Raw genomic sequence first — 25,083 nt, forward strand, 5'->3', positions numbered from 1 at the left:
TCATATTCTAAAATATATAGAAAATTAAGTCAAATTTATAAGAATACAAGTCATTCCCCAATTGATAAACAGTCAAAGGATATGAACAGGCAGTTTTCAGATGAAGAAATTAAAGCCATCTATAATCATATGAAAAAATGCTCTAAATCACCATTGATTAGAGAAATGCAAATCAAAACAACTCTGAGGTATCACATCACACCTATTAGACTGGCCAACACAACAAAACAGGAAAATGATAAACGTTGGCGAAGATGTGGGAAAATTGGAACACTAATGCATTGTTGGTGGAGTTGTGAAATGATCCAACCATTTTGGAGAGCAATTTGGAACTATGCCCAAAGGGCTATAAAAATATGCATACCCTTTGACCCAGCAATAGCACTTCTAGGGCTATATCCCAAAGAGATCATACAAATGGGAAAAGGACCTACATGTATAAAAATATTTATACCAGCTCTTTTTGTGGTGGCAAAGAGTTGGAAATTGAGGGGATGCCCATCAATTGGGGAATGGCTGAGCCAGTTGTGGTATATGAATGTTATGGAATACTATTGTGCTATAAGAAATGATGAACAGGCAGACTTCAGAAAAACCTGGAAAGATTTGTATGGTCTGATGCATAGTGAAGTGAGCAGAACCAGGAGAATGTTGTACACAGTAATAGCCACATTGTGCAATGACTAATATTGATAGACTTAACCCTTCTCAGCAATGCAAGGATCTAGGACATCTCCAAAGGCTTCATGATGGAAAATGCTATCCACATCTAAAGAAAGAACTATGGGGTTTGAATGTAGATCGAAGCAGACTATTTGCTATTTTTTTTCTTCTGTTGTGTTTTGTTTCCTCTTTCTGGTGGTTCCTCCTATGGGTTCTAATTCTTCCTTACAACATCACAATGTGAAAATATGTTTAATAGGAATGTATATGTATAGCCTATATCAGATTGCACACCTTATTGGGGAGGGAGGTAGGGAGGGAGAGGGAGAAAAATTTAAAACTCAAAAGCTTATGGATATGATTGCTGATAAACCAAAATAAATTAATTTAAAAAATAAATTAAGAAAAAAAATGTTTCCTTTCCTCAGTAGGTGATCTGAACATGATTCTTAAGTTGGGAAAGTACAGGCCTGGGAGGACCCAATGAGTTTGAGAGGTCCAGAGGTCCAGGGTCCAGTGAAAGTAATGGCTGGTTTCTGTGCCACCTGGAGTTGGCTGTTGCTAGCACAACATTCTGCATCAGAGAGGAAAGCCTCTGCTGAGATGATTGGCTCCAGCCTGGCTGTTTCATCAGCTGACTCTTCCAGGGGTCATTTGGACAGTAAAACATAAAATACCCAAATAGCAGTTTTGCAGGCTACTTTGTGTTCTAAAGAGGTTTTAGTATTAGCCTCTCTGCAGATTGTAACTGTAGTTGTAAATTGTTACTAAATCCCTTTCTGATAATGTGCACTTGCAAACGTTTTATGTTTACATTTCTTGGGTGCATCTGAAGAAAGTACCTGTTCCATACTTGATTCTTATCATACATTAAATTCCTTTCCTTGCCCCACCACACTCCCACCTTTTTTTTCAATGGTCCTAGAAGTGAGCCATAAATATCTTAATGACTCAATGAGTGTGACCAGGGCTAACAGAACCTATTCAATAGAATCAGGCTCCTAAACTGAACCTGATCCAAACTGGAGGGGCAAATTCCTCAGACCCTTGGTGACCCTTCAGTGGTTCCTCAAGGTTAGCTAAATAAGACCTCGTAAAAAGGAAAATAAAATATAGGCACATTTCTTAGCAGACACACCCAACTGTCCTTTAAATGAGGTGAGTCTGACTTGAGAAGAGGATTTATCACCAACATGGATTAAGAAGCCCTCCACTTCCTTGTAATTGGTGGGAGACACTCTTCTAGGTTGGCTGGTCTCCACCCTCCCTAGCATGTCCACCCTGGCTGCTGCTGTGTGTGGCTGAGCTCCTAGCTAGCGATTGTTGAGAGGGAAAAATAGTCCAGGCCAGTTACGAACCTGGGGTGAGATGAGAGAACAAAATTCTAGGACAGAGAGCCATCACAATAAGGCCTGAGGCAGGAGGTGGAATTCAAGGTGCATATAGGTCACAGAAGACCAAATCATCTCTGCTTTTTAAGGACCTCCAGTCACATATAGAAGAAGCACACCAGAAATAAAGGCAAAACAGGCATGAAGTCAAGTGGCAGGAACACCAAGACATTTGATCTTCTTTCTTGGGGCTCACAGAATGCCATAGGAAACATGACAAGGCCATAAAAGGTGAGGAGCCCCCAGACCATCTGCATCAGTGACCCCATCCCACAGAACACTGCTGCACAAAGTAGAAGAGCAGCAGGAATGGAAAAATGGGTATTTAGGAGCCCCTTGGCCTCTTGGGCAGTCTGCAATCTTTAAAGAGACAGGAAGGACTTGGTGATAATGACAATAATACTGATAGTAATTGGAGAAGGAGAAGGAGGAAAAGGAAAAGGAGGAATAGGAGAGGAAAGAATATGAGGAGGAAGAGAAGGAGAAGAAAAGAAGAGGAAAAGGAGGAAGAAGAACATTTATGTCATTCTGAAAATTTTATAAAATGCTTTTCATACATTATCTTATTTAAACATCACCAAAACCTGGTGAGGTAAGTATCTGACCTGATTCAGGTCAGATTGGCCGAATACCTAGGATCACAGAACCGTAGGATTACAGCTGCCAGAATAAATTTTCATGTTTTATAGACAGAGAAACTGATACTGGAACTTTTGTAGAACAGATCCCCATCAATGTACCTCTAACAAAAGTCTATCAAATAAAGCCTTGATAGGACAAGGTCAGACTATGAGGTATGCCTCACCTTCCAGCTACCCCTAGAAAGGAGATCTACTAACTTTGATCGCAAATTAGGACAACCATAAAGGCCAAAGAGCTTGGCAGAGTTTCACTGTTGACCACACGTAAGATAACATTTTTTCACATGGTGGGTACCAGCTCTGGGGTAGTAGGAAATGCATACTTTTGGTGGAAATGGGTGCCTGACTATGCAATATTATAATTGTAACGGGGATTAGTATATGCACAAAGAGCTTTTGACAGTATATCCCCATGTGGAGGTCCCTGGAGAGCCTGATCCCAAAAGAGTCCTCATGAGATGTGATGGAACTGCCTTGGAGAGACTCGAGTGTGTGTAAACATTCAATAGCTGGTTTCAGTCTGCTAACCAAGTGTTTAGGAGGCGTTTTCAATTGACTGCATAGCTGAAATGGCAGGTGGGTGGGGTATTACTAGTACCTAGAATGTTGGTCATTCTCTTTGATTCCTTTGCTGATGATGTCCAATGAGAGACAACATTATAAGAGGAGAGGGCTTGGGCTTTCTTCCCTCCAAAGCTGACATGTTTGTGGCTCTGTGAAAATGCTGAAAGAGCCATTGTCCTTTTACTTTGACATTTCTCCTGTTCTGTTTTAGGTAAAAAAGATTCATCTGGAGATGGAGGCTCTGGATTGAGTCCATGATATGTTTTACAGCTAACCCACTACCAATGTCCCAAGGAGCAAAAAGTAACTTTTTGTTTGTATTTTGCTAGGTATTGGGGTTAAGTGACTTGCCCAGAGTCACACAGCTAGTGAGTGTTAAATGTCTGAGGCCAGATGTGAACTCAGGTCCACCTGACTCCAGGGCCAGTGCTTTATCCACTGTGCCACCTAGCTGCTCCAAAAAATAACCTGTGAGATATGCTATTGGGACCCAGTAGCTGAGACAAAGACTCATCTAGCATGAATGCTCCATTTAGACGTGAACTAGGTGAAATCAGTACTGTGTAGAAACTGTGCCACATCTGAGTCTAAGACTCATGTGAGTCTAAGACTCAAAGACTAATGTGGTCTAAGGGAGAGTGTGTCTCCAAGATATTGGGAAGAAATGTTTGCACTTTTGTTCTTGCTATATCTTTGAAATAAATGTCCCTTTGTAAAAGCTGAGTGATGTTAATTGGTTAAATGAGAATGGGATGCTAGTCATTTACTAGCACCTAACAGTGGGAGGAACACCACTGGTGGGGGCTCTTGTTGATGACATTAGAGAGAAAGATAACCCAAGCTCTAAGGATACCCCTAGAATCCTGCAGGGAAGATGACTTAGCTCAAGGATAGTGGACAAGTGCACTTCAATACATAATAATAATACCAACACTAGCTCACATTCATATATTGCTTTACAATTTATAAAGAGCTTTTCAACCCTGGAAGGAAGGTAGGGCAAGTATTAGTGATTCCACTTTACAGAAGAAATTGAAGCTTCAAGAGATGAAATGACTTAGGGTCATAAGATCACAGGTTTTGGAGTTGGAAGGGACCTTTGAGATCACCTAGTCCAACACCCTCATTTTTCAAATGAGGAAACTGAGGCTGAAGAAGAAGAAAAAACTTACCCAAGGTATTTTTTGTTTTAGATGTTCTACAACATTTTTCTGGAGTCTTGGAGTTATTTAATTATTTTCTGGATTCATGTGCGACAGCATAATAAAATGGAAATCATGCAAGACTGAGAGTTAGAGACCTTGGTGGGATCCCTGTCTCTGCGATTTGTTGTTGTTGTTCAGTCATTTCTGTCCTGTCTGAATCTTTGTGACCCCCAGATACTGGAGTGGTTTGCCATTTCCTTTGCTAGCTCACTTTACAGATGAAGAAACGGAGGCAAACAAGGTTAAGCAACTTGCCCAGGTTTACACAGCTAGTAAGTATCTGAGGCTGGATTTGAACTCATGAGGATGAGTCTTCCTGATTCCAAGCTCAGTGTTCTATTCACAGAGAGGGCTCTCTAGCTTACTCTCTGTGTAATCTTAGGCAAGTCACTTTCCCTTTCTATAAAATGAGAGGATTGGGCTGGATGATCTCAACGGAGGATCCAGCACTCAGATGAAGACTTCTTAAGCAATTAAAGACTTACTTACCAGTTAAAGACTGACTTCCAGCTCTGTGCTCACTCAAGGTCATGCAACTAAAAAAATGGTCAGAAAGTTTCAAACCCAGGTCTGCAGACTCTAAACCTGGTTCCCTTTCTACTTTTATTCATTTTAATTGCCATCTATTTACTACCAGGAACAAAAGCATTCTCCAATATTTTCCCCTGAAAAGTTTTTGCCTCCCAAAAGTTTCAGAAGCTGTCATATAAGGGAGTATTTAGAACAGAGAAGTGTTCCCAGACCTACCCAGAGTCAAAAATCCAGGCCAAGAAAAACCTGTGCTTGAACCCCTCCCACACAGTCAATGCCACCCTTCAAGTTCCAAGTTCAACATGGGGAGTGACTCTAAATGTTCCATTAAAATATACCCTGTATTTAGCAATACATTAAGATAGAATGTTAAATGCTAACTTAATTTCCCTCCTAACCTCTTTTTCTCTCCTCCCTGCTAGATATCGTCATGGGCTATCACTCTGGCCTAAGATGCTCTGATCCTCTGTCCTCTTCCCATCCTCACCCAATAAGCCTTCCTACTACAAACTCATTTTTTTTCTTTTTCTTTTTTTTGTAGTTTGGGGCTGGGGTGGGGGGAGGGAGAGCATACTTGGAGGGGTGGAGTGGAAATGTCCCTCCCTCTACCCTCATTGCCAAGGTATTCATCCAACCTCTGGTGGTTTCCTTCCTTGGCTCCAACCACACCTACTGACTTTCTTGGCCATTTCCTCCCTCCACCACCACACCTACCCTCCATACAGTTTCTCCTTTATCTCACCATCCCTGCAGTCTAATTGGTAGGTCACTGTCAAGGTCATTTTCCTAGGAAATTTGGATCAGTTCTTGTTGGACTCCTCCACTGGTCTCCCTGTCTGTTTCTCCAGTGTGAAAAGAAAGTCCTTTGTGTAAATAACTCCTCTCTGTCTTGAGCTCTTTGGCCATCGGCAGCTTTGTCCTCCTGTCCAACCCCCTCCTGACTCTATCCCAGTCTGACATCACTCCTCAAGACAACTAAACCCCACCCTTCCTGCCATCTTTGAATGTCTGGGCCTCAGCCAGTTAGGTCCTTTACTCTGGCCACTTTCTTTCCCTTCCTTGTGTTAGTTCATTCATTAGCCATTTGGGGCAGGGCCAGGGTAATTTTTCCCCCCTGAAGCAGCTTTTATGAACCTAATAACACTCATTTATAACATCACATAAAATTGAACAATAAAAATAATCTTGTTCATCTCAGTAGAGGGGCCCAACCTGTGGGTCTAAATAAAGTGATTTCCCCTTCCCCACCCTTACGCTTCTTTCAAGCTGGTGAACCAGAATTTCTTCCACTTCTCTTAGGGTGTCTGTTGGAAGTTTCACAGGCCCCCTTGGAAAACGTGTTTTTAGTGAATACAGCTTTAATGCCCCAATATTTAAAAAGTGTTTAATCACATTTAGATTGAGAACTCCATGAAAACAGGGACTGTCCTTTGCCTTTCTTTGAATTCCCAGCACTTAATACAATGCCTGGTACACAGCAGTCCCTTAATAAATTTTACAAGGAGGGGCAGCTAGCACCAGCCCTGGAGTCAGGAGGACCTGAGTTCAAATCCAGCGCCAGACACATAACATTCACTAGCTGTGTGACTCTGGGCAAGTCACTTAACCCCAATTGCCTCACCAAAAATAAATAAATAAATGTTACAAGGGGACCTTGCTTCTTTGGAATTTTCTCCCTTGAAATAACTTGCAGTGGGGATTAATACTCCCACTCCTCCAATTTCATCATTTCCATGTAGTATTTGATTTGTTCATTCCTCCATCCCCTTAGAGGATTTTTAAAAAAATAATTTTATATTCCTCGCATTTACTATATTTTACTGGGAGATGTTCTAATTATATCCCAAATGGAGGAGGTCACCAAGGAATAGGCTGAAGGAACAAAGGTTTTATTCAATTCTCTTCCTATTTCTTCTTGCTACCCTTATCAACAGGAAAAGGCCATGTAACCTTGAATGCTGTGGCCTGAGTTTTGCTTGGGTCTCCTCCCTCTCCTCCCTCGCCATTTCTCAAGTAAGATGAGACAGTTCTGTTTGGGGGTTTTTTTGTTTTTGTTTTTTGGTTTTTTGGGTTTTTTTTGGCTAGGCAATGGGGTTAAGTGACTTGCCCAAGGTCACACAGCTAGTAAGCATTATGTGTCTGAGGCCAGATTTGAACTCAGGAAGAGGAGTCTTCCTGACTTCAGGCCAGACACTCTATCCACTGCACCACCTAGCTGCCCCTAGAGTCCTATCTCTGAAGATAGAAGTAGTTTTGTGGGAACCAGAACAGACTGGGCCAGGGAGGTTAATCCTGTTGCAATACTGCTGCCTACAGATATTGATTCTTCTACCTCTATTCTGGTGCGACCTTTGTACAGTTGAGTGAGAAAATGGAGGTGCTGGAGGGATGCAACAGAATTGAGGGTCATTTGCTCATGGACTTTTCATCATCTGATGACGTTCATCAATGCATCTCTCGCCACCATTTCTTGAGTCACTCGTAATTAAAAAAAGCTCTGATATTTCAGAGATTGTGATGCTCCACGATTCGTGGCCATGTTACTAATGGTGATTTGTATATAAGAAAAGAAATGTAGAATCAGGAAAGGAGATGAGACTAGTCATTCAATCTCATAGTGAGAATAAGAAATAACAAGTGGATAGACTAAGTGATGCAGTGGTGCTCACGGGACATTAAAAGACCTCAAGAAAGGCCTCCAGAGTGATGATAGATCCTCTTTTGCCTTGGACACTTTTATCAGTTGTGTGAACCTGAACAAGCCTCTTAACCTCTGTCAGCCTCAGGTACCTCATCTGTAGAATGGGGATGATAATAATACCATCTATCTCAGGGGGTGGTGGTGAAAATAAATCCCAGTGAAATAACATCTTAAAAGTACTCTGTACACCTTAAAGCAGTATATGAAATGCTGGCCATTATTACAGAGGAGTAATGGGAAGACATGGACAAGTGTCATATAGAATGAAGAGGCATAGATGGTTGTAATGTGCTCTCCTGGAGGAAATACACCAGTGGCATTGCAGATCCATTGAAGTTGTAAAAATTGGGGGGGAGTGGCATTGCCTGGAAATTGCTGCATTACCTTGGACAATTCACTTTGCTTCTCTGGGAGCCCATTTCTGTGTCTACAAAAGAGGGAATCTCCAAACTTCTTTCCAACTTTAATATTCTAAACTGCTGTCATCCTATATTGATTGTAGGAACTCTGAGGTTATCAATCAGTCAATCAATAATCATTTATTAAATGCCAAGCACTGTGTTAGGAGATAAGGTTACAAAGTTAAAAACAAAACCTCTCCAACCCTCCAAGACTTCATTCTACTGAGAAGAAACCACATATACACAGGTAAGTCAATTAAAACTTATTCGAAGTTAATATAAGGGCAGCTAGCCAGGTGGCACAGTGGGTAAAGCGTCAGCCCTGGAATCAGGAAGACTCATCTTCCTGAGTTCAAATCTGGCCTCAGACACTTGCTAGCTGGGTGGCCCTGAACAAGTCACTTAATCCTGTTTGCCTCAGTTTCCTCCTCCATAAAATGAGCTGGAGAAGGAAATGGTAAACCACTCCCAGTATCTTTGCCAAGAAAACCGCATATGGGGTCATGAAGAGTTGGAACCAACTGAATAAATGACAATATGGTCAGATCTACTCTTTAGGATTATCACTTTAGCAGTTGTGTGGAAGATGGAGGGGAGACACTGGAGGAAGGGAGAGTAATTAGGGAGTTACTGCAATAGTTTAGCCAGGGATGGGGCACCTGCAGCCTTGCAGCCACACGTGGCCCTCCAGGTCCTCATGTGTGACCCTTTGACTGAATCCAACTTTCACAGAACAGATCCCCTTAATAAGAGGATTTGTTCTGTAAAACTTGGACTCAGTCAAAAGGCCACACCCGAGGACCTAGAAGGCCCCACGTGGCTTCGAGGCTGCAGATGCCCCACCTCTGGTCCAGGGCAAAGTTTGTTATTGTTGCTGTTGAGTCATTCAGTCATGTCCTACTCTTCCGGAGAAAGTGAGGCTGGTGACTCTGCACAGCCCTTCCTCACTTAAACCCAATTTGCCTGCAGGTCATGGCATCACTTCCCTGATGGTCCTTTTCCAGAATGAAGCACAAACAACAACAGCTCTTTGTGACCCCACGGACCATAGCACCCCAGGCCTTTGTATTCTGTGCTATTTCCCAAAGTCTATCAATGCTAGGGCAGAGGTAAAGAGAACCTAAACCAGGGTAGAGGCTATCTGTGTGGAGAGAAGAGGACAGATAGGAGAGAGGTGGAATAATTATCTTTTCTAATCAGTCTCCTACCTCCAATTAACCAATCTAGGAAATACTATGGAACCTCTAATAGACCTGCCCTGCCCCAGGGTAAAGTTCTAAGGTTATAAAGCCCCTAGGTAGGAATGTAGGAAAGAAAAAAAGACCAGAGAATTGTTCAGAAAGGAGAAAGGTGAAGCGTATTATTTGGGATTGCATCTGGGTCTATCAGGTCAAAATTAGCCCAGAAAAGAACAGGGTTGACAGAAGGTGGGATCTCAGTTTCTTATATTCTGATTTTATTATTTAAATAAATTACCTTGTCTAGGCATTCCCCACCTGGAATGCCTTCATTTCTTCATCCACCTATCCAAATCCTACCCATTCTTCAAAGCACACCTCAAAGTCCATCTCTCCTTATTCCCCAAGACTATGTCCTGGGCCCTCTTCTCACCTATGTGTAAACTATATCACTTGGTGAAAATTGAATTGAATGAATACAATAGGTTCAATTATCATCTCTATGCAGCTGATTTTCAGATCTATTTATCCAGCCTTAACCTCACCTGAGAGATAGCTTTGAGTGGATAGAGCACTGGACCTGGACTCAGGAAAATCTCGGTTCAGATTTGGCCTCAGATATTTACTGATTGTGTGACCCTGGGCAAGTCACTTAACTAGTATCTTTTTCAAGTAAACCCCACGGACAGTGTTGGTCCTCAAGTCACACAGCGAACAACAACAATCTCTCCTGACCTCCAGTCTTGTGTCTACCTGACGATCAACATCTTTTTTTTTTTGCCTTTTTTTTTTGGTGAGGCAATTGGGGTTAAGTGACTTGCCCAGGGTCACACAGCTAGTATGCGTTAAGTGTCTGAGGCTGGATTTGAACTCAGGTCCTCCTGATTCCAAGGCCAGAGCTCTATTCACTGCACCACCTAGCTGCCTCTTGCCGATCAACATCTTGAAGTGGATGTCCCAAAGCCATTTTAAACTCAACATGTCCCAAATGGAACTCATTACTTTTTCCCCTAAGCCTCTCTTCCTCCCCACACTTTCTAATTTCCCTGCAATTGTCAAGAGCTTCACCATCTTTCCAGTCACCCAAGCTTGCAACCTAGATGTCATTTCTGACTCTTCACTCTCTCTCTCTCTCTCTCTCTCTCTCTTTTTTTAGGCAATTGCGGTTAAGTAACTTTCCCAGGGTCACACAGCTAGTAAGTGTCAAGTGTTTGGTCTGAGGTGGGATTTGAACTCAGGTCCTCCTGATTTCAGCGCTGGTGCTCTATCCATTGTGCCACCTAGCTGCCCCTGCACTCTCTGTTATACTTCATCTCTAATCAATTGCTGAGGCTAGACGAGTCTACCTTCATATCTCATATAATTCCTCTTCCCTCTTCTGACATTGCCATTACCCTGGTACAGGTACTCATCTCCTCATGCCTAAGACTGTTACAATAGCCCAATGGACGTTCCTCTTGCCTCAAGGCTCTCCCCATCCACTGTCCACTGTCAAAGCGATCTTCCTAAAGCCCAAATCTGATCACATCACCACCTATTAAATAAACTCTAATGGCTCCCTATTGCCTATAGAATCAAATAAGAAATCCTCTGGCTTTTAAAACCCTTCATAACCTGGCCCATTCCTACCTTTCCAGTCTTATTACACCTTACCTTATTCTGTAATCTAGTGATACTAGCCTCTTTGCTGTTCTTCTAACAAGACAATCCATCTCCCATCTGTATATTTTCTTTTTTTAATTATTTATCATCTCTCTCTCTCTCTCTCTCTCTCTCTCTCTCTCTCTCTCTCTCTCTCTCTCTCTCTCTCTCTCTCTCTCTTTACAGCTCTCAAGCTACTTTATGTCTTTATAACTAGAAAAGTCCAGGGGCAGCTAGGTGGCACAGTGGATAGAGCTCCAGCCTTGGAGTCAGGAGGACCTGAGTTCAAATCAGGCTTTAGACACTTGACACTTACTAGCTGTGTGACCCTGGGAAAGTCACTTAACCCTGATTGCTTCATCAAAAAGCAAAAAAAAAAAAAAGCAAAAAAGAAAAGTCCAGGAGAACAGATTAACTTTAACTTACGAGCCTGAAATCCATGGAAATATCATCCACCTTTGGGTTAAACTTCAAAGGCATAGGTGACAGTCTGGGGACTGTCTTGAGTTTTTGCTTCCAAAGTAGAATTAATGAAATAAATAGCCTGTTGACAGTGGGGATTCCAGGAGCACTTATCCTGGGCTTCAGGCATCTGGACAAGTCCTGTGCCGACTGAGCTGTGGGCAGTCAGGTGGTACTCCATCTGAAGGACCACCCCATGGCTCCTTCCAGGCCTTTGCAGGGTGATGGAGCCTTTGGCTCTAAGTGGCTGCTGAGGGACAGGCTTGTGGAAGTCAAAGGTCAGGACCTGCTGGGGCTCAAGACAAGCATCTGCTTGAATACTTCCAGAGAGGGTGAGGCTCTGCTTCCTGGGCTTCTCTCAAGTCTAGACAGTGCTTAATCATATCATCCATAATGTGAACATCAAAGCCATATGGGCTTCACATCCACCACAGGTCCTTGAACTCCACAACCACCATGTGCAAGGAGGGAGCCTGTGGCAATATCGTGATGTTGTAAGCGAGGTGTTCAGTCACAGCTGTCCTTACATACGAGAAGTACAGATGGTGCCTTGGCCACAGACTTGTGAAAATAAGGCTCCCTGGCGAAGAACAGAGAGCTTTCTATCACCCAAATCTGCAGAGGTGAGTAATTTAGGATGCTTCTCTACTATGCTCATTTTATCTTCTAGGCGATTAGCCTTAAAATTTGTTTTTATTAGTCTATGAAACACTGCTGAGTTCTCTACTGTGAATACCTGGTCTGTCCCCACACAGTGAGCCAGTATTGGAAGCAGGCTGCCATCACTGATGCAGAGACAGATAACTTCTGCTTTCAATACCTTCTTCAGTGCTTCGATGTATTGTTCTGGTCTGGTCTGGTTATTTACTTTTCCAAATCGTGGAGGGTTCTAAAGCAAATGAACTTGACATTCACAGACTGGACATTCTCTGTGGAAGTTACTTTTGCTTTATTCATTCCTAGTTTTATGAAGGTTGTACCACACATAATAATCACCACGGTGAGCAGACAGATGGAGGAGTTCACCCTGGACCCCTGACTCCTCATTTGACAGAAAATAGACACACTGCATCCAGCGATATCACCACTGAATATTTTTAGGGACAGAATGCACCCAGTAATGTACTATACCATATTTTATTTTCCGGTCAGTATCCATATCAATTTCTCACCATCGCAGGACCACCTGTGCTCTGCCAGACACTAGACTCTAGTCTAAATCCTTACTAAAAGAATTTGTTCTGTGAAGTTTGGATTCAGTCAAAGGGCAGCACTTGAGGACCTAGATGGCCACATGTGGCTTCAAAGCCGCAGGTTCCCTACCCCGGCACTAGAGGCTGAAACTGCATTGTGTGAAAGGCTGGTGAGCTATTCACCTGCTTGCTGAAGCTCACAGTAAGCATTGTCAGTACATTACTTAGGGCACTGAAGTCACCCCACAGCATCTGGTTCACCTGAATATCATAGACTGATGAAGCCCCAGGGCAACTCTCCATTTCTGAGAGGGCAACAGTAATTTTCTCAACATTGTCTGTCTGGATATGAATAGGAAACAACGTCTTCCAGGCCCACATTCTTCTGGAGCTCACCAGCTGAGAATATAGAGTTGCCTTGTGAAGCATTGCCTCACGGTTTTCCTCTACAAGATTCTCATGGGCATGTCATAGGAAGCAAGGCACCTTTCCCTATCAGCCCTGTATCAAACAGCTCAGTGACCAGGATATTTGCATAGCACTACATGTCACTATCTGGCCACACACCAACTTCAGTAGAATGTTTATTACTGGTCTTAATTGTATCACTAAAGCCAGTTTTCTCCCCAATCTTCACAGCAGCATTAGCTGTAGGTTTGAAAACCTCAACAACACAGCAGGAATCAGCCCCAGTGTTAACTGCCATCACTGACAGAAGTCCTGTGCTAGTTCCAACGTCCTGAACTGTTCCCAGCTGTCCTTTTTTTCCACCCTCCTGGTTAATACTTTACATTTCTGTCTTTATCATGCAACATTTCTGCATATGATGATCTTGCAATCTCTTGGTGTTAATCACAGTGCTCATCCTTCTCCAGCCACTCCATCAAGCCTGTTGTTGGGTTCGCCTGCCCACAGGAGACCTTCATGGTGCCAACTAGGCCATCTGGTTTTTAGTGCAGAAAAGAGAGCTCTCTTAAGCTGATTTTAGCAAAGGAACATGTGCTTTGGTACACTTATCAGAAATGATCCTTGAGACCCACTGCTGCCACCAGCACAATCTTCTCCACTAGCCAGCCCAGAAGCCTGTCTGCACATTTTCTCTGGCTGTCCCTCCATGCCTGGAATGTTCCACCTCCTCATTTACACCTCTTGGCTCCTCTGGCTTCCTTCAAGTTCTAGACAAAATCCCATCTTCTTTCTACTGGAATCCCCCTTAATCCCAATGCTTTATTTCTGTTCATCTCCAATTTATTTTGTATATATCTTGTTTGTATATAGTTGTATGCCTGGCTGTCTCCCCCGTTAGACTGTGAGTTCCTGAAGGGCAGGGATTATTTTTTGCCTTTCCTTGTACCTGGCCCTTAGAACAGTGCCAGGCACATAGTAAGCACTTAATAAATGCTTATTGACTGAGCAGTTCATTTTATGATAGCAAAAACCCTGGAAATAGACTGGGGTGCATGTAATGGAATATCACTGTGACATGAAAAATGATGACTATGAGAAACTCAAAGAAACGCAGGAAGACTTTTTGCACTGATAGAAAAAGAAGTAAACAGAATGAGAACAATATTCACAACAATGATAATAACATAAATGTAAAAGGAAGTGGACGGGCAGCTAGATGGAGCAGTGGACAGCACACTGGGCTTGGAATCCAGAAGACTCATCTTCATGACTTCAAATCCAGCCTCAAATATTTACTATATCTGTGTGACCGTGGGCAAGTAATTTCATCCTGTTGGCCTCAGATTCCTCATCTGTAAAATGAGCTGGAGAAGGACATGGCGAACCAGTCCAGCATCATCAAGAAAAACTCCAGTGGAGTCACTAAGAGTCAGGCATGACTGAACAACAAAAGGAAGCCAAACTTTGTGTGATTGTAATGACCAGTCTTAGCTCCGTAAACAGATAATGACATTCATCTATCTCTTTGCAGAAAGATGGGGGGGGGGTAATAAAGCCATAGGATGTTATATATTCTGTCAGATATGATCAATATTCAATTACTAATATTTCCTTGTTATTGTTGAGTCATTTCAGTTGTGTCCAATTCTTTTTGCCATTTCCTCCTCCAGCTCATTTTACAGATGAGGAAACTGAGGCAAGCAGGGTGAAGCGACTTGCTCAGGGTCACAAGTATCTGAGGTCACAGTTGAACCCAGGTCTTCCTGAATCCAGGCCTGGCGCTCTATCTACTATGCGACCGAGCTGCCACTGAGCTTTGTTTACTAGAGATGGGGTTATATCTGGAAATTTCTGTATTGTGAAAACAAAAGGCAGCAGAAATTTTTAAAACGTTGATTTAAGGATTTTGTGCTATTTTGACCTTGTTCATCTCAATACACATTTATTAATTCCCTACCATGTGCCTGGCACTGCGCTAGGCACTGAGGACACCAAGGCAAAAAATGAAACTGCCCTTGCCATCCAGGAGTCTACTGGGTCAACCAACAAATACACATATGAATATATACAGAATAAATGTAAATAATTTGTGAGAAAGAGAACAAGAGAATGGGGATCAGGAAAGGTTCTGTGTAGGAGGTGCCATTTGAACTGTACCATGAAGGAAGTTAGGGATTCTAGGAGGAAGAAGTGAAGAGGAAGTACATCCCAGGAGAAAATGACTAGTTACAGTTTGATCAGAAAAATGCAAAAAACAAGTGTTAAAGGAGGCCTGGAGGAGACATGCAAGTTCCCCTAGGAAGAAGATTCTTAACCTGGGATCCATGGACCTCTAACAGATCTATGGATAGATTTCAAAGGGTCAGTGAACTTGGATAGAAAAATTAATTAGTTTCCTTTGCAATGCTATATATTTTATTTTATGTATTTAAAAACATTGTTCTAAGAAGTGATCCCGGGGCAGCTAGGTGGCGCAGTGGATAGAGCACCCGCCCTGAGGTCAGGAGTACCTGAGTTCAAATCCGGTCTCAGACCAAACACTTAACACTTACTAGCTGTGTGGCCCTGGGCAAGTCATTTAACCCCAACTGCCTTAAAAAAAAAGTGATCCCTAAGCTTCACCATACTGCCAAGTAACACAAACAAGGCTAAGAACATCTTATTATATAAGGATATCTTATTCTGTCACTAAGAATTGCAAGAGAAGTGGGAGCAGGGGTTGAGGAGGAGAGGAGAAGGTCTTTACCTATCCCTTAGTAAGAGAACCAAGAAGAAGAATAGAAGGAAGGATTAAAATTGTTCCAGTCCTAACAGTAGATCAAAGTTCCAGTTTAGAGGCTCTCCCTGGGATCATCTTCCCCACTGTATCTCAGCAAATTTAACATCCAGTTGAAAATTTCTCTTCCCCCGATCCTCCTGCAGGCTAGCCCTGGGGAGTGAGTAGGACACACCTGCAGGACAGACAAGCTGTTACATTCTAGTTCGATCCTGTAGTACTTTCACTAGATACTAGCTTGATCAGATAGATGGACAGAGGCAGGAAGCTTAGGAAGCCCTCACCATGACTTTTAATTTGCTCCAGAAAAAGTGTTGCAGAGAAACTAGCCTGTTTCTTCCTCGGAGGAGCCTTTCACTAGGAAGCTCTCTTCTGTTCCCTTGGTGTGATTTGTACAGTACAGGAAATTCTCATGTTGGAGACACTGTGGTTCACTGGAAAGAGCTCTGGAGTCAGGGAGGATTTGTGCTCAAGTCCCACCCTCTGGTGCTTGCTACTTGCATAACCTGGGGGCAAGTCACTTAACTTCCCTGAACCTCAGTTTCCTTATCTGTAAAATGAGGAGATTGGACTAGATGACCCATGAGATTCCTTCTGGTTCCCAACTTATGATCTGATCAGAAAAATCAACTGCGAATCTGATGAAGGAAGTGGAAGAAGTAGTGGGCTGGAGATTTTGGGCTGAAGATTCAGCTCTGCCTCTAACTAGCTGTGTGATGTTGAGTGAGCAACTTAATGTCTCTCTCTGGACCTCGATTTCCTTCCTCATCGAAAAAAGTGAGGAAGATTTACCAAGTGATCTCTAAGGTCTTTTCCTGTTCTAAAATTCCATTCCAAATGGGCTTTCCACCTGGAAGCCTTAGCTGCAGCTGGTACAGTTTGTCTGGAATGCACCCAGAGACAATGTAAGGAAACAGTACCCCAGAATGCCTCACAATAAAAAAAAAAGCATGACTCATTCCTGTAGAGCCACTCATGTAAATGGGATATAACCAGGATAAATCCCTCTGCCAGAAACTTGTTGAATCAACACTGATGGACAGATCTGGCACGGGTTAGGGAGGGAGTTTCTGGATCTTGTGATGAGCTCCCTATCGCCTCTGAGATAAAATACAGACTCCTTACCCTGGCATTTAAAGACCTCCACGGTTTAAAGACATCAATCTACCTTTCCAGTCTTATTCCCCAAAATGTCTCCTCCATTCCAGTCAAACTAGCTTCCTCCCTTTTCCCTGTCTATAGCATTTATTTCCTGCCTGCACAGCTTTGATCAGGTTGGTTCCCTATGCCTGAGATGTACTCCCACCTCATCTCCACCTTGAGGAGATACTAGCTCCCTTCTAAGTAAAACTCAGGTATGAGACTCCTCAATTGAAACTTTGTACATACTTTGTATTGTAATCTCTACACATACATTCCCACCAGTAGAATGTACGTTCCTGAGGGCAGTGACTGCTTCATTTTTGACTTGGTATCTCTAATGCCTAGGACAATGCCTGACACGTGGTGCTTAATACCAACTTGTCCAATTCTTTAAGGTACAGAGCAATCAACTTGGAAATATTTCTTTCTCCAACATATCAGGTTAGCACCTGAGATGTTGTTTTCACCAGGAGAGATGGTCACCATGATATACATTTGGTTTCCACTAATAGCATATCTGGGCAGCTAGATGGTGCAGTGGATTGGACTGAGAATCAGGAAGACTCATCTTAATGAGTTCAAATCCGGTCTCAGGCACTTTCTAGCTGTGTGACCCTGGGCAAGTAATTTAATCCTGTTTGCCTCAGTTTCCTCATCTGTAAAATAAGCTGGAGAAGGAAATGGCAAACCATTCCAGTATCTTTGCCAAGAAAACCCCAAATAGTGTCATGAACAGTTGGACATGACTGAAATGATTGAACAACAATAGCATATCTAGGCTTGAATTGTCTGACAGTAACTTTTTCCTGAATGGAACTTTTTACTAAATGGTGAGGACAGTGAATCACATATAAACAAATCAGCCAAAGGCAGCATATGTCAAAAGAACATAAAATTGATTTTTTTGGGGGGGATTAGTTAAGAGGAGGCAAATTGAACATACCTCTGTACCTTGACAAATCTGTAATTGTGATCATTGCTGGCCAAATTCCCCCACAACCTTTCCAAGCCTTAGGTTGTTTTCTTGAGTTGTAATAGCCAAAAATGTTCATCAGTTGGTGATGAACCTTTTCACACCTGGTGAGACTGGTCCCAGACAACAGAAACATCATCAGTTGATGAGCTCATACTACGAAAGTTTCCTGTGCTGCCCTCCATGAGTTATTGAAGGAAGATTTGGGTGGGGAAAATTAATGAACAAGATACATAAAATATTCTCCATTTTGATGGTGTGATTGGTTGATAGCTACACTTTTGAGTAACTTTTCAGGGAAGGGAGGTGTTGCACTGGTCATTTATACCTAATGCTTAAGTTAGGGGAATGGAAGAGATGAGATGCTATAAATCTGCCACAATAGTTCTACCCTTAAGAGCTGCCCAGAATAAACCTAATCTTTCTTCCAGATTACAGTCCTTCAGAATATTTGAAGGCTGTTTCATGTCTTACTTCTACCCAGTCATGTCTTCTCGTCGATAAACAGCCCTAATTCCTTTAACTGAACCTTAACTTACATGATATCCAATCCCCTCATTGCCTGGCTTACCCTATTCTAGCCACTTGCTAATAGATTAATGACCATTTTTAAAATGAACCCCTTAGAACTGAACAAAGTATTCTATGATCTGATCAGTATTAGAATATAGTCAGTTATCTCCTGTTATGTAGACTTCTATTAATGCAACCTAAGATTGCATTATTTTTTTTTGATAACCTCATCAAACCACTGACTCATACCTGCACTTGTGGTAAACTAAGATCGTCAGATTTTCTGGCTAGTTGAGTTTCTACCTTCTTATACTTCTCAACTGATTTTTAAAAAAGCATTTCTCTGAGCTATTGGGAAGCAGCTAGGTGGAACAGTGGATAGAGAGCTGGATCTGAAGTCAGAAGGACCTGAGTTCAAATCCTGACTCTGATACTTACTAGCTGTGTGACCCTGGGCAAGTCACTTAACTTCTGTATGCCTTAGTTTCCTCAGCTGTAAAATGGGGATAATAGTAACACTTACCTCCCAGGGCTATTGTGAAGATCAAATTAGATAACTTATATAAAATGCTCTGCAAACCTTAGAAATGCTAATTGTTCTTTTCAGTGTCTTGGTACTGCTGCTACTTCCCATGATTTTTCAAATATTAATGACATTGGTTTAGATGGGCAGACCTCAGGAGAGAGTCCCAGAAATGCCAAGATGTGGCAAAGTTGAACTTTAGATATTAGCTCATCACTCCCCAGTTCCCTACTGGCATTCTCCATTCCGTGACCTTCTGATAACTTGCCAACACAGCACTGGGGCCACAGAAAGGGCGGAACACAAGATGTCCGGCTCGTTGGCTTTCCCTAATGGCCTTGGCCAATACCAATAGAATAAAAAGGTACATACACATATTCAAAGGTGAAGGCACTTACAGATCCAGACTACTACAATCATACTATCTCAGCAGAAAGGACTTATGATATAATGGAGACCAAGATACCAATGGAGACTCCTACTTGGAGTCAACAGAGACCAAAGTTCAAATCCTGCCTCATACTTATTAGCTCTATGATAATGGGCAGGTTACTTAAAGTATCTAAGGTTCAGTTTCCTCATCTGTAAAGCAGAGGTAACAATATTACTTATGGGGTAGTTTTGAACACCAAATAAGATAACATATGTAAAATGCTTTGTAAGATTTAAAGCACTACACACCTATTATCATTATGACTGCTGCTCTGCTGTATTCTTCCTTCTTTCCCCTCTTTTGCACTCAATTTCTGATGACTGAATTGGGGGGAAGAGGTGGGGTGATGGTTAAGATGTTGACCTCGTTAGTGTTTTGAAAAGCTGATTATTTGCAGCCCACCTCCACTTGTGTAGGTTTTTGTAGTTGAAGCTAAAGCCATCTTACCTTCTCCTACCTCTATGTATCATTTGTTCTGCTTTCCTTGTACTAACAGTGAGTCTGGGAATCCCATCTGCAAGTTCTTTCCATAAACTAGGATGGAATTTGTTAGGGCCTGAAGACTTGGCCTCATTTAAAGCAATTTAAGTACCATCTTTCCTATTTCCTTACCTACTTTGTACCTAAATTCCCTCTTAATCTTATTTTTTCTCTCCCCTCTAGCACTTCTAACCCATAGCTTGAAAATCACTCTTCTTGAGGGAGAAGATGAAAGCAAAGTGGAAGCTGAGAAGCCTGAGGCTCTGTCATCACACACATCTAGGTGCTGTGGTGGACTCAGGAAATCCTGAGTTCAAATCCAGCCTCAGACACTTACTAGCTGTGTGACCCTGGGCAAGTCACTTAACTTCTGGTTGCCTCAGTTCTTCAGCTGTAAAGTGGGATTAATAGTAGCACCTGCCTCCCAGGGTTGTTGCTCTGAGGATCAAATGAGATAATATTTGTAAAGCACTTAGCACAGTGCCTGGCACGAAGTAGATCCTTGTTCTTTCCTTCCTATCTGTCATCACATGCCCCAAGGCACCCACTGCCGGGACTCATTTTTCTTCTTGCTCCAAACTCAGTTGTCCTTAGCATTTTTTAAAAATAGTATTTTCTTTTCCCCCATTTACACATCAAGACAATTTTTAGCATTTGTTTTTATAAGATTTGCCCACAGGGGTTTGGACATTGTTGTCCTCTACTGAGTTTGTGTCTTGATCTTCCTTGTCACCATAACAACTTTCTATTCGGGGTTAAGTGACTTGCCCAGGGTCACACAACTAGTGGCAAGTAACCGAGGCTGGATTTGAACTCAGGTCCACGTGACTCCAAGGCCAAAGCTCTATCCACGGTGCCACCTAACTACCCCTTTTGTTCATCTTTTTTTTTAGCTTTCTTCCTTTCTTTTAAATTTGAGGTCTGCTCCTGGGGTGGAAGGGGCACTGTCTCGGGCTTCTTGAGCCAGGGGCTGCAGGCCCTGGCTGTTCACCTGACACTGTGCTGATGTTGCCCAGAGGCCCACAGTGGACCTTCATGCCCGGTGCTGGGATGAGGGAGTGGGTTGGGGGATAGCTGGCACTGTTGGAAGCTGTAGGGTCTGGTAGCTCACCTGGTGCTGAGCCAGGGTCCTAGTGCTGGTATCTGGTGTGCGCTGAGGCAAGTGGGGTGCTTCTGTGTTTCCCTGTGGCTACACTGAAGCAGGTGGTGGGCTGGCCCCTGGAAGACGCCTGTTAGCCTGGGGCTATGCTGAAGCACTGGGAGGTTCTTAGAGCTGGAGTCTGCTTGTTCCCCTGGCTATACTAAGGCACATGGGGGGTCCTGGTGTTGGCATTTGTCTGCTCCACCACTCTGGGGCCCAGGATCTCCCTCCAGTTTGCTGAGGTGGGGCTTGCTGCTGGCTTGCTGGAATGCTTCCTGTCCCGGACTGCGCTCCCCTTTTACCCAAGCGACGCAGATCTTTCCTATTGATCTTACAAGTTTCTTCAGCTAAAAGATTTTCACCCTGTCTTTTTGCTGGTTCTGCTGTTCCAGTATTTGTTTTGGGGTGGTATGTTATGGTTGTTTGGAGGTGAATATGGGAGAGTTATGGTGATTTCCTCCTTACTCCACCATCTTGGCTCCCAGAACTGTCCTTAGCACCTTCTGAGCTGTTTGCCTTCTTGATAATTATTCTCTTTTGTTTGTCATCAGCCCCTGTTATGTACCCTCCCAGTGGCTAGGTCATTAGGTCACAGAGCCAGAAGGTACCTTAAAGGCCATTGAGTCCATCCCTCCCCCATATTTTGTAGATGAAAAAACTGAGGCACAGAAAGGTTAAATGACTCGCCTAGGATTACAAGCATTGAATAAGTACCGACTACATGTAAGACACTGTTTTAAACACTGGAAATAAAAAGAAAGGCAAAAAAAACCCAGTCCCTACCTTCAAGAAGCTCGACATTCTAATTGAGAAGACAGCATGCAGACCACTCCGTACATACACAATATACACATCTCCCTACCTTTCCCCTGGAACCTCACAGGTAACCTTCCCTATTCCAGCTTGGAGTACTCCAGGTACTCCAGAGCTTGGATTTTATTGAGAACCTGACCAAATGTATTTCCATCCACTTTGCTCTTCTTTCCCTGGCCTGACAGCCCAGTTTCAGGTCTGCTTTGTGTATTCACATTCCTGTGTGTCTACCCAGAGAAGAATAGACCTCTGACCTGATTCTGTGATTAGGCCCTTCTGGAGGGCCCTGTAGAGAATCTGCTTGGATTTCTGGTCTCACACTTCACAGGCTTGGCCCATCCTGCCATCTCCTTCAAAGACCTGGTCATGGCAGTTATTAGAATGTCCAGATAGCCACATCTCTTTTGAAGTGAAGAACAGTGACCCTTAGCTTTTATCACATAGAAACCAAAGGTAGTGCTATGCAGTAAGAAAAAAACCAGGCAAACTCATTCAACTTGGAGTCAGAAGACCTGAGCATAAGCCTCAGCTCTCATGCTTATTAGCTGGGTGACCTTAAATAAGTCATCATTTCTCTTAGCCTCAACTTCCTTATCTATAAAATGGAAGAGTAATTACTTGCACTACTTAAATGGTTATTGAGAGGGAGAAACCTACTTTGTATGCTACATACACACAAGCTATTATTGTCATTCTAATAATCGGATCAAGGTTGCTTTTGAACTTTAAACTTATAGGACAATAGATTTAGAGCTGCAAGAGACTTCCAGAGTGATTTAATCCAACCCCTTGCTACCTCATAGGTGCTGTGGATAGAGCATTGGTCTAGAGTTAGGAAGGCCTGAGTTCAAATTTGACCTCAGATACTTCCTAGTTGTGTGACTTTGGACAAGTCACTTCATCTCTGTCTGCTTCAATTTCCTCAACTATAAAATGGGGATCATAACAGCACCTGCCTCCCAGGGTTGTTGTTGTGAGGATCAAATGAGATAATATTTGTAAAGCACTTAGCAAAGTGCCTGGCACATCGGAGGTACTTAATAAATTCTTATTTCCTTTTATACGTGAAAAAATGAGACCCAGGGACGTTAAGTGATTTGCCAAAACTCACACAGTTAAATGAGTATCAGCGTCATAATTTGGCTGTTCTCTGAACCTCAGAGTTAGTGTTCATTCCATCATACTACACTGTCTCTTTTTTGCATCATAAACTCATTTTCCTTACTCTCTATCCTCTCATGCCAATACATATTAGCCTATGTATTATACAGCTGATGAAGATTTATTCATAACCCTCAAATCCTGAAATGATCCTGGCCTGTATTCGTTTGGAGTTCTTATTACATGTTCTGTCCTTGAACATTATCTTAACTTCTATTATTTCCCTAAGAACTATCATTTCCCATCCACACCAGCATCAGTCCCCCCATTCACTTTCATTTCACACCCGGTGTAATCCTTTTGGCATCCCATCACAGCCTTGTGTCATACAGCATAGTTTTGCTTACTCAGAGAACTTCAAAGTTTCAAAGGTAACATAACGAATGCACCGTCATTGTTGTAAATACAGAACTCAAAGAGCATTTGAAACGTCACTCCTGTGGAAAGCCACCTGAGATTACTTCATCCTGGAGTGGAGGCCCCCACAAAGACACCGTAAGTGGGGCTTCAATAGTTTGCCCCTTGCCCCTTAAGAAATAACTACTCCTGGCTCCCTTCTTTGTACAGGTTCTCTACAAGTGTTATGCAAGTCCTTGACGACTTCCAAAGCCTCTTGCTCAATTGTGACAAAGGAAAGTATGAAAGTAAAAAGCCCTGGTTGAATTCAATGGAACTATGTATGAGTTCTTGTTTTGTCCTCTTCTCTCTGGGGCAACTAGGTAGTTGAGCGGACAGAGCTCCAGGCCTAGAGTCAGGAAGACCTGAGTCCAAATCTGGCCTCAGACACTTACTAGCTGTGTGACCATGGGCAAGTCAATTAACCCTGTTTGCCTCAGTTTCCTCATCTGTCAAATGAGCTGGAGAAGGCAATGGCAAACCACTCCAGTATCTCTGCCAAGAAAACCTCAAATGGGGTTATGAAGAGTCAGACACGACTGAACAACAACAAATTTGGGACAAGAATGCCCAGTTTTAGGAAAAGAGAAAGGCTTCCCACTCAGCCAACCAGTTTCACAAGGCTTGAGTCTCAAGTATTTGATTACATCAAAATCAAGTTTGCAGTGGGCTGGAATTTGTCTGGTTTGGCAGGTATCTGATATTCCAGAAATTGAAGACAGGCCAACTGATAGAATGTGTTATAGCCCTCTCTCTCCCTAGTTTTGATATGGATTGTCCCAGTCACTGTCCACACCAAGGAATAAATGTAGGAGACGATTCTCAAATGGCACTGGGTTCACGTATGATGTTTTTGTTGATGTTTTTGCTTTTTTTTTTAAATGACCAACGTTGTCAGCTTACTCCGTTGCATGAAATACACATAAGCCAAAGTTCAAAGTCAGATAACAATAACAGAAAGGAACAGGGAAGAGTTAGTAATAAAGAAAAACATATGTTTTCAACACTGGAAGAAAGGATTTTTTTTGACTCTCTTTGTACACCTGAGCCATCAAAAAGTCATAGATTTAAAGCTGGAAGAGGCCTTAGAAGTCAGCTATTCCAACCCTCATTTTACAGATGAGGAAACTGAGGCCCAGTGTCTTGCCTCTGTCACACAGGCAATAGAAACAGAGCTAGCATTTACAGTCAGATCCTCTGATTCCACAGCCAGCATTTTTTACACTCTTCTCTCCCTCCCACTCACCCATCCCACCTTCCTTCTTGCCTTCCTCCCAGGAATAGAGTGTAATAGCGATCCAAATTGACATAATTTATTAGGTGGAACGATATCACAGAAAAAAAAGCTTCAGAGGTTCAAATCTCAGTCCTCCTACTTATTGCTTATATGATCTTGGACAAATGACTTAACCTCTATGAGCCTCGGTTTCCTTATTTGTGAAGTGAGGAGGTTAGACTAGGTGACTTCTGAGGTCCCTTCCGGCTCTCAATCTATGATTCTACAAATAGCTCCCTGAAGGGGAAAAGAAGTGACAAATATAAAGCCTTGGGTCAAACACCCTAACCATAAGCCTGGTTATTTTAGTGACCAGTAATGAGTTGTAAAAATCCAGCCTGCTGAGTAACACAGTGCTTAGCATTCATCACCTACGGGCTTTGCCTTTAAAAGCCCGCATCTCCAACATTGCTGAAATTGGGGTGTGAAATCCACATTCGTGAAATCTATCTTGTGGTGCCTTTTGTTTTAGCTTT

General features: G+C 42.7%; 1 protein-coding gene and 1 pseudogene across 1 annotated transcript in view; both read right to left on the reverse strand.

Annotated features, from left to right (window-relative positions):
- MALL (mal, T cell differentiation protein like) overlaps positions 1-25,083 on the reverse strand; it is a 56,051-nt gene that overhangs the window by 30,351 nt on the left and 617 nt on the right. The window lies entirely within an intron of this gene.
- On the reverse strand, positions 11,334-13,506 carry LOC110210160 (protein arginine N-methyltransferase 7-like; annotated as a pseudogene).

The sequence above is a fragment of the Phascolarctos cinereus genome, unplaced genomic scaffold, assembly GCF_003287225.1.
Source record: "Phascolarctos cinereus isolate Bilbo 61053 unplaced genomic scaffold, phaCin_HiC Scaffold_2;HRSCAF=192, whole genome shotgun sequence".
Lineage (NCBI taxonomy): Eukaryota > Metazoa > Chordata > Mammalia > Diprotodontia > Phascolarctidae > Phascolarctos > Phascolarctos cinereus.